This window comes from Lactuca virosa, chromosome 9 (assembly GCF_052849685.1).
Source record: "Lactuca virosa cultivar CGN04683 chromosome 9, Lactuca_virosa_CGN04683_v6, whole genome shotgun sequence".
In the NCBI taxonomy this organism is placed as follows: domain Eukaryota; kingdom Viridiplantae; phylum Streptophyta; class Magnoliopsida; order Asterales; family Asteraceae; genus Lactuca; species Lactuca virosa.
Window position 1 is genome coordinate 186398029 of NC_136434.1, and position 15842 is coordinate 186413870.

Consider the following 15842-nt stretch of genomic DNA (forward strand, 5'->3'; position numbering starts at 1 on the left):
CTCGAAGGGAGGACGGTCGATACCGGCGTGGTAGCTATTATTATAGAAAAACTCTGCCAAGGGAAGCTAGGTATCCCAGCTACCACCAAAGTCTAGAACGCACGCCCGCAGCATATCCTCCAAGTGTTAATGGTCCGCTCGCTCTGACCACCTGTCTGCAGGTGGAAAGTCGTGTTGAAGTGCAGACGAGTACTCAACTCGTCATGAAATTTCTTCCAGAATCTGGAAGTGAACCGCACATCCCTGTCCGAAATCACAGAAACTGGCACCCCGTATCGAGCTACTACCTCTCTGATGTAGATGTCTGCCAGCTTCTCGGCCGAGATACTCTCTTGAATCGGTATGAAATGGGCGATCTTGGTCAATCGATCCACGATGATCCATATCGCGTCAACTCCATGCGCCGTCCGAGGTAACTTTGTAATGAAGTCCATAGTTATCTCCTCCCATTTCCACACAGCGATATCCAACGGATGCATTTTTCCATGCGGTCTCTGGTGCTCTTCCTTGACTTTCCTACAAGTCAAGCATCTCTCATCGTACCAGGCTACATCCCGCTTCATGTAGGGCCACCAATAGTTAGGACGAAGATCCCTATACATCTTTGTCACCCCGGGATGGATAGAAAATATGGATTTATGCACCTCCTTCATCAGAACCTGGTGTACACCCCCAAGATATGGAACCCACACTCTACGATGGAGTGTCAATAGCCCGCGGCTATCATAGTCGAAGGAGGAAATCTTACCAACAATACGCTCACTCTTCTGATTTTCCTCCTTCATAGACTCCTGCTGAGCCTCCCGAATCTGCTCCAAAATCGGAGTCACCACTGTCATCCTCAAACAGATGTCTCTGATCGGGGCCGCGAATGCTTTGCGGCTAAGTGCATCGGCCACAACATTGGTCGGGCCAGTGGTACCGCTATCTTGGAGAAATCCTGAATGAATCTCTGATAATAGCCTGCTAAACCTAGGAAGCTTCGAATCTCAGATGGAGACTTCGAAACCTACCATCTCATCGCGTCCAATACCTTGGCCGGATCGACTAGTATACCGTTCTGGTTGACGAGGTGCCCCAGAAACTGCACCCCGCGCAACCAAAACTCGCACTTGGAGAACTTTGCGAAAATTCACTCCATCCTCAGTGTCTGTAGCACCTCCCTCAAGTGCTCCTCGTGCTGCTCCTGTATCTTGGAGTAGACCAAGATATCATCAATAAAGACTATCACACACCGATCCAGCATCGGTCTGCATACGCAGTTCATGAGATCCATGAACGCGGCAAGAGCATTGGTGAGCCCAAATGGCATCACCACGAACTCATTGTGACCATATCGAGTCGGAAAGACTGTCTTCTGTACATCCTCTTCTATGACTCTCATCTGGTAGTAGCCTAAACGCAAATCGATATTGGAAAACCAAGATGCCCCTTGAAGTTGGTCGAAGAGATCATCAATCCTCGGGAGTGGGTAACGGTTCTTCACAGTTACCTTATTCAAATCTCGGTAGTCTATACACATCCGGTGAGACCCGTCCTTCTTCTTCACAAACAGAATCGGGGCTCCCAATGGCGAACTACTCAACCCGATAAATCTCTTGTCTAACAACTCCTGCAGTTGTGTAGACAACTCCTGCATCTCGGGAGGAGCCAACCAATACAGTGCCTTGGCTATCGGTGCCACACTCGGGACTAGGTCAATTCTGAACTCCACTTGTCTCTCCGGAGGTACCCCAGGCAAGTCCTCTGGGAACACGTCCGAATACTCCCGCACAACTGGCACATCATCCACGGTCACCTTACCCTCCTCCCGGGTATCCATAATGTAGGCGATAAAACCTATACATCCATGATGAAGGTAGCGTCTGGCTCTCACTGCCGAATACATGAGCGGTCCACACTGCGGTCTCTCACCTAGAATCACCAGCTCTCCCCCACTTGGGGTCCTGACTCGAACCAACTGCTGCTCACAGTCGATCACCTCCCCATTAGGGCTCAACCAATCCATGCTTATTATGACCTTCTTCCCACGCAAAGGAATGGGAACCAAATCCCCGAGGTAACGCTCTTCATGCATCCCCAGTACATAATCTCTATAAACCTCTGATGCCCGGATGGTTCGGTCGTCCGCAATCCCGACCTCTAAAGAACAATCTAACGTGCCTGAAGACTCAACAAACCTCTTTGTAACATTCATAAAATTCAAGCCAATTTAAAACTTTTTTTAGCATTCAAAAACCAATAGTTATTACAAATTGTTTTCAAAATAGTTTCATATTAAAGTATCCCAAAAATCAAAATCATAAAATATGAGGAGGTGCACGATCACGCCTTCGCCTTCCCGCGATCATCTGAAGTACCTGAAACAAAATCAACAAATGTAAGCCCGAAGCTTAGTGAGTTCCCCCAAAATACCAACGCCATACAAACCATAACAATATCATACAAACAAACAACATTCATAATGAGCCATCAGTCTGACTGGACCACCTCGCAGGGTCATCAGTCTATCTGGACCGCTCTCCAATCCATCGGCTCGTCTGGACCGACTCTCAGGGCCTTCAGCCTATCCGGACTGCTCGCCGGGCCTACAGCCTGACTAGTACGCCCTAACCGGGTCTGCAGTCTATCCGGTCCGCCCTAGGTATGTTGGCACAAGCACAAAGCATGACCGCCTCAACCCAACTTCCAATCAAACAATCATGTGCACATAAATATCATATGCTAGCTAGCATGTACAGATAGTTATACAGATCTAACAGATCACTAACATAGTATCATCCTGTAACCAGGATACCGATCTAACAGATCACTACCATAGCATAACCCTATAACCAGGATACCGATCTAATAGATCACTAACATAACATAATCCTATAACTAGGATACAAATCATAAAGGGTCGGCCTTGGTGCCTTAGACCCTGTTGATATAGTGAGAAGAACTCACCTCGAACGACAGATAAATCCCACAATTGCTGTAGCTGCTACAAACCGGCTTCCACGAACTGAACCAAACAACCAAACCATTATTTAATAACTACCCATGGCAAAACCACCCAACACTAATCCAATAAATGGTCCAACTAACCAAGCCCACAATTGGCTCAAGCCCATTGGGCCCAAACAAGGCCTAACTATATTGGGCCCACTAAGGTCCAATTCATCATCCAAGGCCCATTAGGGCAAGGCAAGCCCAATCAGAAGTCCAATACTCTAAAATCCTTAGTCCATTATGAGCCCAAACCAAAAGAAAAGTCCAACACCAAGCTAGCCAACAATCAAAGAGTCCAAAACTTGCACAGGAGCTGCTCACGTCGTGAGCTCCTTATGCTCACGTCGTGAGGTTGTGATTTCAACCCAGAAAACTTCCTCGAATACACGCTTACGTCATGAGGCTTCATTCCTCATGTCGTGAGTCTAGATCTGACCATAAATGAGCATTAAGCTCCTAATCCATTAAGACTTAACATGGGACAGTCTAGAGGGTCTTCCTTGACCACAAGGACCATAAAAATCAAATCTTTTCAGTCACATATGTCTAATACATGACTTAAACACTAACTTGGGTCAAAATGAAGGAAAAGGACCAATACTCAAACTTGGAGTCCAAAACTTGCACCAAAATCCAGATCCAAGGGTTCTAACACAGCAAATGACTTAATTGTCCATAAATTTGCTAAATTTATGGACTTCATGCATGATACTTCGAGATCCCATGCAAAGAACGTAACCATAACCTAGATCTAGCAAGATTAGAAGAGAAAGGTGGGATCTTTGAGCCCACCTTTGAGACTTACAGAGGCTTATGAACTCAGAAGTTCCACTAGAAGGAGCTTATCTCATCCAAAGGAACCTCTACAAGAGTTTCTTCTTCTTCTTCTTCAAGGAAATCAACCAGTATAACACACCAATACCACCAACAATGGCTCAAGGGCTCAAGAAGGCCGAATCTAGGGTTTTTCAGTGACTTGGGAGTGAAAGAGGCTAAGGAGAAACAACTCTAATCATCTCATACCTTTAAATACCTGAAAAATAGGTTTTTGGTGCATCAGACACTCCTCACGTCGTGAGCCTTAAATGAGCTTGGTCAACAAGTCAACGAGCACTCACTCGAACTACTTCAACTTCAAACAACCATGACTTCTTCGTTTCAACTCCATTTTTGACGTTCTTTATATCCACGGAAAGGTGGCAAGAAGCTCTACACATCTATCAACTTATCCTCACCTCAAAACCTTCCGAACGAAAATCCAAAATTTATAAAGATCTCGAACTGCCACTTTATCGATATACCCATTGGCTCTAAGACACAAACCAAACTTCAGATCACCTCAATTACATTCTCCGTACCTAAATGGGTCTAGACCTCTCTTTTACAAAGGCCCTAAACCTTATGGTAACCTATCTTCAGGCCACATTCCCGAATTAGGAAAGCGATTCGGAATAGGGCGTTACACTCTTGCTGAGTGCAAGAGAAACAAAAGATCGGGTAGCTCCCGAGTCAAATAACACCAACACTGGGATATCGTTCACATGGAACGACCCTAAAATAGAATACATAAAACATAAACATCAAAACTGAAACATAATAAAAGATAGGGAGAAGAAACATACCTGTCACCACATCGGGTGCGACACGCGCCTCCTCAGTGGTCAGCTGGAAGGCTCAGCTCCTCACCACATGAGCATCTGGTTTTCCCTGTCGGCCATATTTGATCCGCAGGGTCGCTGGAGCTGGCGCCGCCACGGGCGCTCCTGATACTAATCTCGGTCAGTTGGCCTTTTTATGGCCATGCTGATTGCAATGGAAGCAAATCAATTCTGATGTCTGAATGGTGGGGGTAGGGGCAGTACAATCTCTGCCAAAGTGCCCAAGCTTGCCGCACTTATAGCAGCATGATGCCCCTAATCTGCAAACTACCTCATGCGTCTTTCCGCATTTCCCACAGCGGCTCCAGCCCTGCTGGCCCTTCGACCTCAAGTCGAATCCCTTGGGTTCCTTTGCCGAAACCCCAGACGTCTACCCAGTCTCCGCCTTCCTCTTCCTGATGTGCTCTATATCAATCTCCCTCTCCCATGCCCTGGCTATCATGTCCTCCGAGGTCAGGCACGCTGAGTAACTGACATGTTTCCGAATGTCAGCTCTCAACATGTCATAGTACCAGGTTTTATTCATGTCCTCATCACCCGCGTACTGAGGCACCAACAAGGCCCTCTCCCTGAACTTTTCGGTAATCTCCGCCACTGTCTCAGTAGTCTGACTAATATCCAAGAACTCCCTAGCTAGCTACTGAATCTCCACAGCTGGCGCAAACTAAACCCAAAATCTGTTCACAAAGTCCGACCACGTCAAAGCCTCAATGGCTGGGGCTCCCAACGTATCACTAACTACTTCCCACCAGTCTCTAGCTCTCTCCCTCAAACAACCAGCATCATACCTGACCTTCGACCCCTCAAGGAAGAAGCTCTTCAACTGTGCAGACTCGATGTTTGCAATCCATCTCCTAGCCAAAATGGGGTCCTTCACCTCGCTGAAGTCTGGTGCTCCACATCCCCTGAAGTCCTTGAAGGAGAGTGTGCGGGTCCCAGACTAGCCAGGTTCCATGTCACTCCTGAATGCCCTAAGGCGATCCTCCGTCAGCTCAATGATACCCTCCTTGATCGACCCGAAAATCATCGGGGTTGCCTCAAGGATGCCTCTCATAACCTCGGATGCTATGAACTCGCGCAATCCATCATCGACTGGCTCGGAATCCATACCCAAACCTGACCCAGACCCTAAACCTCCTACTCTATGACGTGTCATCACCATTCTGAAATAAAACACACAATTGTTTGGGTCATACATAACCTCGAGAGGTCACACACATACTACAAGTTCCTTAGTTCTATCTCAGCACTCCTTGACTCGAGTACAGATCCTCTACTTTCAATAGTACGGGCCCATACTACCTTCCACATCTAACCATACTTTCCTCAAGGATTGATTTGATTTTACCAAGTCCCTTCTACTACAATTTCTTTCCATGCTAATTTGATCCTAGGCTTAGCCTAGGGTAATCTCCGACCCACTCTCTGCCATCAGCTGCATAAGAAGTCTCTGCTACCTCTTTAGTAACTAGCTCGCGAATACCATTACATATCACTAAGACCAGATAATTCTTCGAATGAGAGGTCCTACCCAACAACGGTTGGACTCATACAAGTGCTGCGGAATAGGGCTAGACCTAACCTTCTGAAATTATTTAGTCCTTGTAATATGTAACTTAACGTATTCGTTTACTAGTTAATTAAAGATGACTAGAACTCCTAAAAGCACAAAGAAAGTAGCATTCGAGCATTAAGTAACCAAAACCAAGCATATCCTAATCATGCCATCATATCACTGACTAATTAGTACTAGCATGCAGTTCAATAAGCTCATATAATAGGCATACAAGGCATCATTTCTACATCCTTAGCCCTAATCTAGCATGCAGTTCTCATACACATATAACAGGCATATAAGGCATCCTTCATAGATCCTTAGCCCTAATCTAGCATGCAATTATCATAATCATATCATATATCATAACAAACATGTATGGGTATCTTGGGGAAAACATACTTGAGCTCGGCCGATTGCACGCATCACACTCTTCGTTCTTTCTCAAAAACTGTAATTTTAATTTTAGTAAAAAAAAAATTCTTGTAAAAATCGTTCAAAGCATTGATTTGAGTCCAGACACCTCCGAAAGTGTGTCCGAATCCCTCAAACCTAGGCTCTGATACCAACTTGTAACACCTTTAAATTACAACCCGGAAATTTCGTTTTTAAGTTTAACAACCATAAAACAAACCATTTCATTTTTCCCAAAACCATGAAAACATAAAATAGTTTAGTTGTGCAATCCATGATAAATATAAAATTATCATTAGAGTCATTATCCCAAAATCACTAGTGCAGAAAATCCATTGTGTGATGCGATGCGATCAAGCCGACCCTTTCCCCTTCGAGCTGGAAGTACCTGAAACAAAAACTGAAAACCGTAAGCACAAAGCTTAGTGAGTTCCCTCATCACACCACATACCATACAATAACATACTGCCTAGCATATCAGGGTGTTGGCCTACCCCTTCGGTCTCTTTCAACCGGTAACCGCCTAGCATATTAGGGTGCTGGCCTACCCCTTCGGTCTCTTTCAACCGGTAACCGCCTAGCATATCAGGGTCCTGGCCTACCCCTTCGGTCTCTTTCAACTGGTTATGCGGACTATTTCACCACCTACCACTACCACATAATAGCATATATAATCATATTGTCAGGCATCTCTGGGTGCTCGACCAACCCCTTTGGTCTTATTGACCGGATATGAGGTCTATTTCACCCCTACATCTATCTCCTAATACCATAACATACTAACACATAAATCATAACAGATAGTGGCATACCAGATAATTATCATAAAAAGAACGCCCAAATCTGACTTCGTATGAGGAAGTTATGAATTTTCTAAGATTTGGCATAGCAGTGCACGGCCCGAAACTCGAATTTTAGTTCGAGCGGTTTTTGGCTTACGCAACCTAAATGAGAGTTGAAGATCTCATTAATAGGAACTCAACGGTAAAAAGACAGACGAAAACGGAGTCTGTATGAAGGAGTTACGAATTCTTCGTGGTCATTTAACAGTCTAATCTCATCCTACTGTTAAATTTAAGATCGGTCAAGAATTAGCCGATGGAGTCTAAATGAAAGTTGTAGATCTTGTTTTTACCTACGTGTGGAAAAAAAGAACGTCGAAAACAGAGCTCGTATGCGAAAGTTACGGGGTTTAGAAGTCGGCAGGGTGCTGCTGCAAAAGGGGTGACGTGGCTGATTATGGGCCAAGGCTTTCTCCCCAAGGCAAGCCACCAGAAGGTGACATGTGGCATGGACTCGACGAGTAGGAGGACCTACTCGACGAGTAGAGCTGTTTTCCAGCCTATAAATAGAGGTGCCGGGTTCCCTCATTCTTCACACATTTCCAAACCATTCTTTCTCTCTCTAGACTCTCTCTCTAGCCCCTAAACCCCCCAAAAAGCCTAGGGAACCTCCCTAGCACCCGAAGGAAGACCCGAGGCTCCTGGAGTCCAGAGAAAGGAGCCTTTCATCTTGGGAACGCTGCTCCGGCGAAGCCCAGTTTTTGAGAAAAACCTGCTGTAAGTGCGCTACGCCTAACCTATCTTTAGTATAGCTTATGTTTTAATATAGTAATGTTATTAGGACCTTATAATAATTATTTGGGCTATTATTATGAGTTATATAGTGTTGTTTAACGCTTATATAATAATAATAGCTAGACTATTAATTAGTCTCGGTTAACGTTAGACTAAACCCTAGTGGTATTGATACTAGGTTTTGTCAAGGGAAAATTGTTTTGAGATAACGAAGCGCTGTCCGAGTTCCGAGTCACCACCTTTCAGGTGAGTGCATAGTCCCTTTCATCTTACACATAGATATGAAGTATTTAATATAAATTACGTGCTATGTGTGCATATTGTCTGTATACTTGCCGTCTGTGCTGGGTGAAAGATTTTTATACATGTTTTAAATAATTTAAACTATATATGTATTTTATATCTACAAAATGTGTTGGGTAAAACATGGGTAGATGAAATAGTTGCTGTGTGACAAAAATAAAATGATGAGAAGTGATATAGACCATGAGATAAGGGTGAGAGGTAAACCATGAGAGAAGCCTTTTACCCATGTGTTGGCCCCGTCATTCAGCAGAGTATGGATGACAACCACAGACTATTCTAGACAGTCCAGTGGACACTAGCAGGCTCGCAACCTGTAGGTGTTTGAACTGTGTATTCACCAGATGTACTCTAAAAACCCATTGACATGTATTGCGAGTGGATTCTCGAAAACGATATTGTCGATAAACGAGATAAAAACCCATTGACATGTATTGCGAGTGGATTCTCGGAAACGATACTGTTGATAAACGAAATAGCCCTGGCAGCTATGGATTTAGTGCCTGTTGAGCAAACCCTGGCAACTATGGATTTAGTGCCCGTTGAGTAAACCCTGGCAACGATGGATTTCGTGCCTATTCCTTAGGATGATCCTTAGGAACGAATGAACAAGAAATAGTTGATTCTTAGGGTAGATCCTTAAGAGTGAATAAGATAATGGGGATGGGTAATTGGGTTAATTGTTTGATGATTAAACATAATAATTATATTATTGTGGGTTGAAAACCCTATGTACTCACCAGGTTTCCCAACCTGACCCACTCAGTTTATTTGTATCACAGGTGTCGATATGAAGTTACATTACACTGAGAGATTTAAAAGAGATGTAGATCACTAGTGTAAATGAATGTAAGTTCTGTTTATGCTTATGTTTCTGTATTGACGATGACATCCCAATGTTTTAAAATGAATAAAAATACATTTCTTCGGAAATGCTTTGATAACGTATTTATCATGCTTTTCTAGGAACAAATTCCGCAACATTTTCATTAAAAGAGGTACTCTGATTTTTATAAAGCATAAACAAAATCGGCCTTTTTAGCCGTGAAAATGGGGATGTCACACTTGGTGCCTTAGACCTATTGCTACCGGGAAGGTAACTCACCTCACAAAGCTAAATGCAGAATCTCATGGTAAGAAATCTCTAACGGCTGCTTCGAAGGCTCCCCGAGTTATCATTACCACAATAATACGTAATCAAAAACTAATAAACCTTCTTAGGGTAAATTGACCATTTTACCCCTGATCTAATTTGCCAATGCCTAAGCTCCAACACTATAACATGAAAGGACCAAATCTAAATAGCCTTCCTAGACCCACTAGTGTGCCACTAATGGCCCAATTTTCTAAATTGGGCCCAACTCCTCAAATGGGCCTTCTCTTAAGCCGAACATACTCTTAGCCCAAAATAAATGATTTTTGATGGCCCATTATGGCCCAAAAGGCCTAATACCATAAAATCTCAGTTCTAGGCACGGAGGCGTTAATCCACAGTGGGTCATTGTAACGGCCCAATTTTAACAAAGAAAATTTTCATTTTTGAATAATTAAACACATTTCCAATATCAAGAGATCCAGTTATAATTGTTTTCAAAACATAATTCAAATACAACTTTTATTCCAAACATCAGAGTGTCCCACAAAAGTACGAGAGAGTGTACGCCGCGCCATCAAGCTTTGCCCTTTCCCTTGGGCTCCGATGTACCTGAAACAAATCTACAAACTGTAAGCTAATGCTTAGTGAGTTCCCCAAGCATACTACACACAAACCACATACAACACATCATAATAGCTATAACAGCTATACATATCACATAAGCCATGCATACAACCGATAAGGATGCCGTGGGCTCGTCCCCAGGGTCTTACACCAGGATGTCATGGGCTCTCCACATGGTCTTACACCTAAGTGCCATGGGCTCTCCCATGGTCTTCCATACAACATACCACATATATCAATCGCATACTTCTTATCTCATGCCAACTAACACGTCACATAATGCAATCTCAGCTAAGATACTACACATCATAAAATGGGCCGGCCTTGGTGCCTTAGACCTATTGGTATGGTGAGGAGACTTACCTCTCAAAGGCTGAACTGGTAAGCTGAAGTCAAATATATCCCACACGCTGCTCCTGCTCAACTGCCTATAATCATCAAGTGATTAACTTATCACCATCCCATAAATACTCTCAGATCAACCCTGGTCAAAATCAAGGTCAAGTTCAAAGTTCATGGTCAAGGTTAACAGTCCATGTTGACTTTGACTCGTCGAGTATAACCAGTCACTCGCCGAGTTCCTTGCTTAACTCGCCAACTCGCCTAGTCACTTGAGTGACTCGTCGAGTTCCTTAATGTTCGCGGTTTCAAACCCTCAACCGCAAACCCCTGGCCGTAAACTCTTTGGCCGTAAACTCTTTGGCCGACTCGTCGAGTTGATTAAAGGACTCGGCGAGTTCCCTTAGTACTTCTCGTTTTCGGCCTTCTCCAGTGGGAGCCAGGGTCCCAAACTTCAGATCTAGCCTTCCCTAGTGAAGATGTCACATAAAGTTGCAAACTTTACATACATGCAAGGCCTCACATGGCCATAACACCAAAACTGGTCTTCATACAAGGTTTTAATGCATGGAAAGGGATTGAACTGCCTAAAGGAGACAACTTTATGTCATTAGGGACCTAAAGAGGTCCAGATCTGGAACCATATCCTTGTAATAAGTCCATATTTGAGTATGACTCCATTTTGCACCAAAAATGTCCATTTACTTCCAAGAAGATGGATCTAAGTAACTAAAGCTCAAGGTAATGACTTTATACCTCAAGATGGTGGCCAATACAGTGTAAATGTCGGATCTACTGCTTCACTCCTTGCTCCTTCTTCTTCAAGCTCTAAAAATCCTTCACAACCCACCAAAATCACTCACAAATGCTCTTACTCTCACTCAAGGGTGTTCACGGCCGCAAACTGCTTTCTGTAGGGAGATAAGGTGCTAAGGGAGGCCGCAAGTGCAGATAATGATCCTTAAACAGGGGGAAAATCCCGAAATTAGGGTTTTCTCTTTACAACTCAACTCGCCGAGTCGGGCCTTCCGACTCGCCGAGTTGGTCCCGATCCGCATCCATGATTAAATGCCCCTACTCGACGAGTTGCACTCCCAACTCGCCGAGTCCATGCACCAAAACCCTGAAATTAACTAAATCAAATAACTACCTAGAACAGGTGTTACAAGTCTCCCCCACTTGAACTAGACTTCGTCCTCGAAGTCTGCTGACCCAAACAACTCCGGGTAGTGCTCTCACATTTCCTCTTCCGGCTCCCAGGTCCATTCGGAGCCCCTTCGATGCTGCCATTGCACCTTTACCAGTCCTATTTCCTTATTCTGAAGACCTTGGTCTTCCTATCAAGAATCGCAACCGACTTCTCGATATAGTTCAGGCTCTCATCCACCTAAATGTCGTCCAATGAAACGACTGTCGGCTCGTCAGTGACACACTTCTAAAGCTGAGACACATGGAAGGTGTTGTGAATCTGGCTAAGCTTCTCTGGCAGATCCAAGCGATATAGCACTTTGCCCACCGGGCCGTGATCCTGAACGGGCCTATATACCGAGGCCCCAGCTTGCCCCTCTTCCGAAGCCTGATAATCCCTTTCACGGGCGACCCCTTCAGCAACACAAAATCCCCCACCTGAAACTCAAGATTTGATCGCTGTTGGTCGGCATAGCTTTTCTGACGGCTCTGCGCGACCCGCAACCGGTCGCGCACCTGTTGAATCAACCTGGTAGTCTTGAGCACTACCTTAGTGCTCCCCATGACCCGATGCCCAACCTCGTCCCAACAAACTGGAGTCCTGCACCTCTGACCATATCGCATCTCGAATGGAGCTCGATCGATACTGGAATGATAACTGTTATTGTATGAAAACTCTGCTAGTGGGAGATACGTATCCCAACTCCCTCCAAAATCCAACACACATGCTCGTAGCATATCCTCAAGTGTCTAGATCATTCTCTCACTCTGGCCATCTGTCTGGGGATGGTACGTTGTACTAAAATGCAGCTGGGTGCCTAGTTCCTCGTGGAACTTCTTTCAAAACCTAGATGTAACACTACAAGAAAAACGCGATTTTGCTAGGGAAGGTTACTATGGAATGTATTTTCGTTGTTAATCTGCAATGGATCGTGCTATAGAATGTCGTTCCATAGCAATGTTGTTACCACATTGTCTACGAATTTTATTTCTGGTAACGAGAGTGGGAGTTGCTAGGGAAAATGCTACCGACTCCATATCCGTTGGTATTATGCTACCGATAGTTCTATGGAACAAAAATCGTAGCAATTTTCCAACGACATTTGTTACCAAATCACTTTCTGTTGTACTTCTGCTATGGATTTCATCATCATGGTTAATATGCAATGGAGTTTGTGACGGAAACCAATTCCATAGTTGAATTGCTATGGAAGTACCATTCGTAGGTATTTGCTAGGAAATTCTGCTATGGAATATGATTTCGTTCGCTTGTTTTACTATGGAACAAAACGTGTAGCTAATTTGTGACGACATTTATTGGGATGTTGTATGCTTAATTAATTTTGTTATACTATGGATGAATTATTATTATGATCATTGGAGTTTGTAAGATATGGTTTGAATGAAATGTTTTTGAATTGGTAATATGTGGCATAAACTAATGGCTAAAAAATGTAAAAATGAATAGATATTGCTGGCAAGTAGACTCGAACTTAAGCTTATGCTAAAAAAGGGCGCGGTTAAGTCAGTTGTGCTAATCAAGTTGTGTATAATTTATTGAAAACAGTATTATAATGAATAATTAACAACGAATTCATTACAAAGTTATTTTTAATTACACTAACCACCGGGCATGTTAAAGTATATATAATCTCTGTAGATTATTTTCCTTAATAACGAATTCATTACAAACTTATTTTTAATTACATAAACTATACTTCATCACAAAAATAACATGGGTTTTACAAATACTTCATCCTACTCAAACAACATAGCAAGCAAAAATGACTAAAATGCCCTTTTAACAGAACCAAAATAAAATTATAGTAGTACTATACAACTTCATATATACCATACAATAAGAACACTAATATTCAATGTCCATTCTATTATCAACCATTAATATTTTTAAGAAATATACAAAACCTATCATACTCTACATACCAACGACAAACCGTGCAATATCTTTGTCGATCCTCATCCTCTTCATGGCCTATTGCCAATGCACCTTTAACAGAATGACGTGGGTCTTGACATTGGAATGTGATGTTATTCGCTGTAAGTCTATGAACAACATCAATAGCCCGCAACAACTCTTTGGCACTATCAACAACACCCGTGTACTCCCCATCATCCGGAACTGCCCAACCAAAATAGGCATCAAGTAATTGTAAACCTACACATTAAAATATCCATCAATTAATCCAATGTACCCTTTTCAATAAAACAGTAAATATTATACAACACAATACAACTAAATACTAACCCCAAACTACAAACATGCCTTAATTAACTATATATATAATTTAATTTACATATATACCATATATACATACCTTCATCACATTGATGAGGCCCTCCTGAAATGTATATCATTCCAAGCAAATAAATTGCCTCAATATGATCTTCATCTGCTGCTTTTCTCAACAAAGTCAATCCTAAATCAAAATTGTCATAATAAAAACACTCATCCTGTTGACAAAATAACAATATCAATATATAACATCTATGAAACAAAATATTAATAAATGGTATATTTAGATTACATATAATTACTGAAATTACACATACAATTCCTTGTCTATACATGGCTTCAATGTTATTATGCAATGCACATGTGCGTATAAATGAATCAGCTTTCAGAGTTTTGGGACCTATTCCTTCAAACATGTCAATGCATGCTGTTCTGTACACTTGAGGATCCCCCCTGCTTCATACATCTTCTTTGAACTTCAAAAATTTAAATACACGGTAAATAACAAACAAATAAAGTTTTATTTCATCAAATATACATTCATTAGTTGATGTTTATTGATAATTACCAAAGTCTTGCAGAGACGATGTCTTTCGCAGATTCTGACCCTAATACTACAAATATCCGACTGAAAAGCTCCAGTGGGAGATCATCTAACGAAAGGCGACTTCTAGTATTCGACATTCTACTTACAAAATACACATTGGAGTAGTTGATTTCAATTTCGTTTTTTTAAAATTAAGCGTAAATATGAAAGACAGTGTAACAGGGTATGGAAAAAAACTTACTTTATGCTGATTTTGTCGAGAGGAGTACAGGAGTCTCTATTATCGGAGAAAATCGTTTTTGAGAACGATTATTCTAAGACGATTTGGGGGTTTTAGTGTTTTTATACAAATTTATCGTCCGGAAAAGTTGAGATGTTATGAATGGTTGAAGAACTGGAACGCCGACATGACGTCAGATGTATGATGGCGTCTTAACAATTTAGAGTGCAAAAAGACCAAATTGCCCCTGAAATCATTCCAAATATGTGAATACTAAGGGTATTTGTGTCAAAACACATATTCAAATATTATAGCCTTTTATAGCTAGGTAATATTGGACTTTTGATTGTTAAAATGAAAAAGACAAAAATAACATATATATCATAATCCATAATGTAATACATTTATATTAACATTTCACCAAATTACTAGTATATATTCATGTACTAATATACATATTAAAAGTGGAAAAAGATTTTAATATTAAACTTATTTACATTAGATTTTAGACACAATACTTTTCTTTTGTTGCCACTTTTAGTCCCTATCTTTATAGTAACTTTTTTTACTTTGATTTCAGCCACAATAGTTTTTCTTTGTTTCCACTTTTAGTCCATATGTTTATTCCTTTACAATTTTACCTATGAAAAGCATGGGTACTCCACTAGTTGATATTAAACCAAATTACCAAGTCCAAAATAAAATACATGTTTGTTTATGCCTTTACAAATGTATTTTATATGTATTTAATACTAGGAAAGAACAAATATTTGCTACATACAACTATAATCACAATACAATATAAACACTAATATTAAAAGTCCAAAATACATTATTCAAATTTCAAACATTATTTAAACATCATTCAAACATCATTCCAAACTTTAACTCTTTTAGTCCCTTATATTAAACCAAAAGAATCAACATAGCATTAATTGTCATAATATGAAAGTACATATCAACAAAGTACTCATAAATTATACCAAACTCCTAAGAAAACCTAATGAAACAAGCATTCCATAAACAAATGTCACACATAAATACCCATTTGTATCCATTCACAAAAGCGTCTA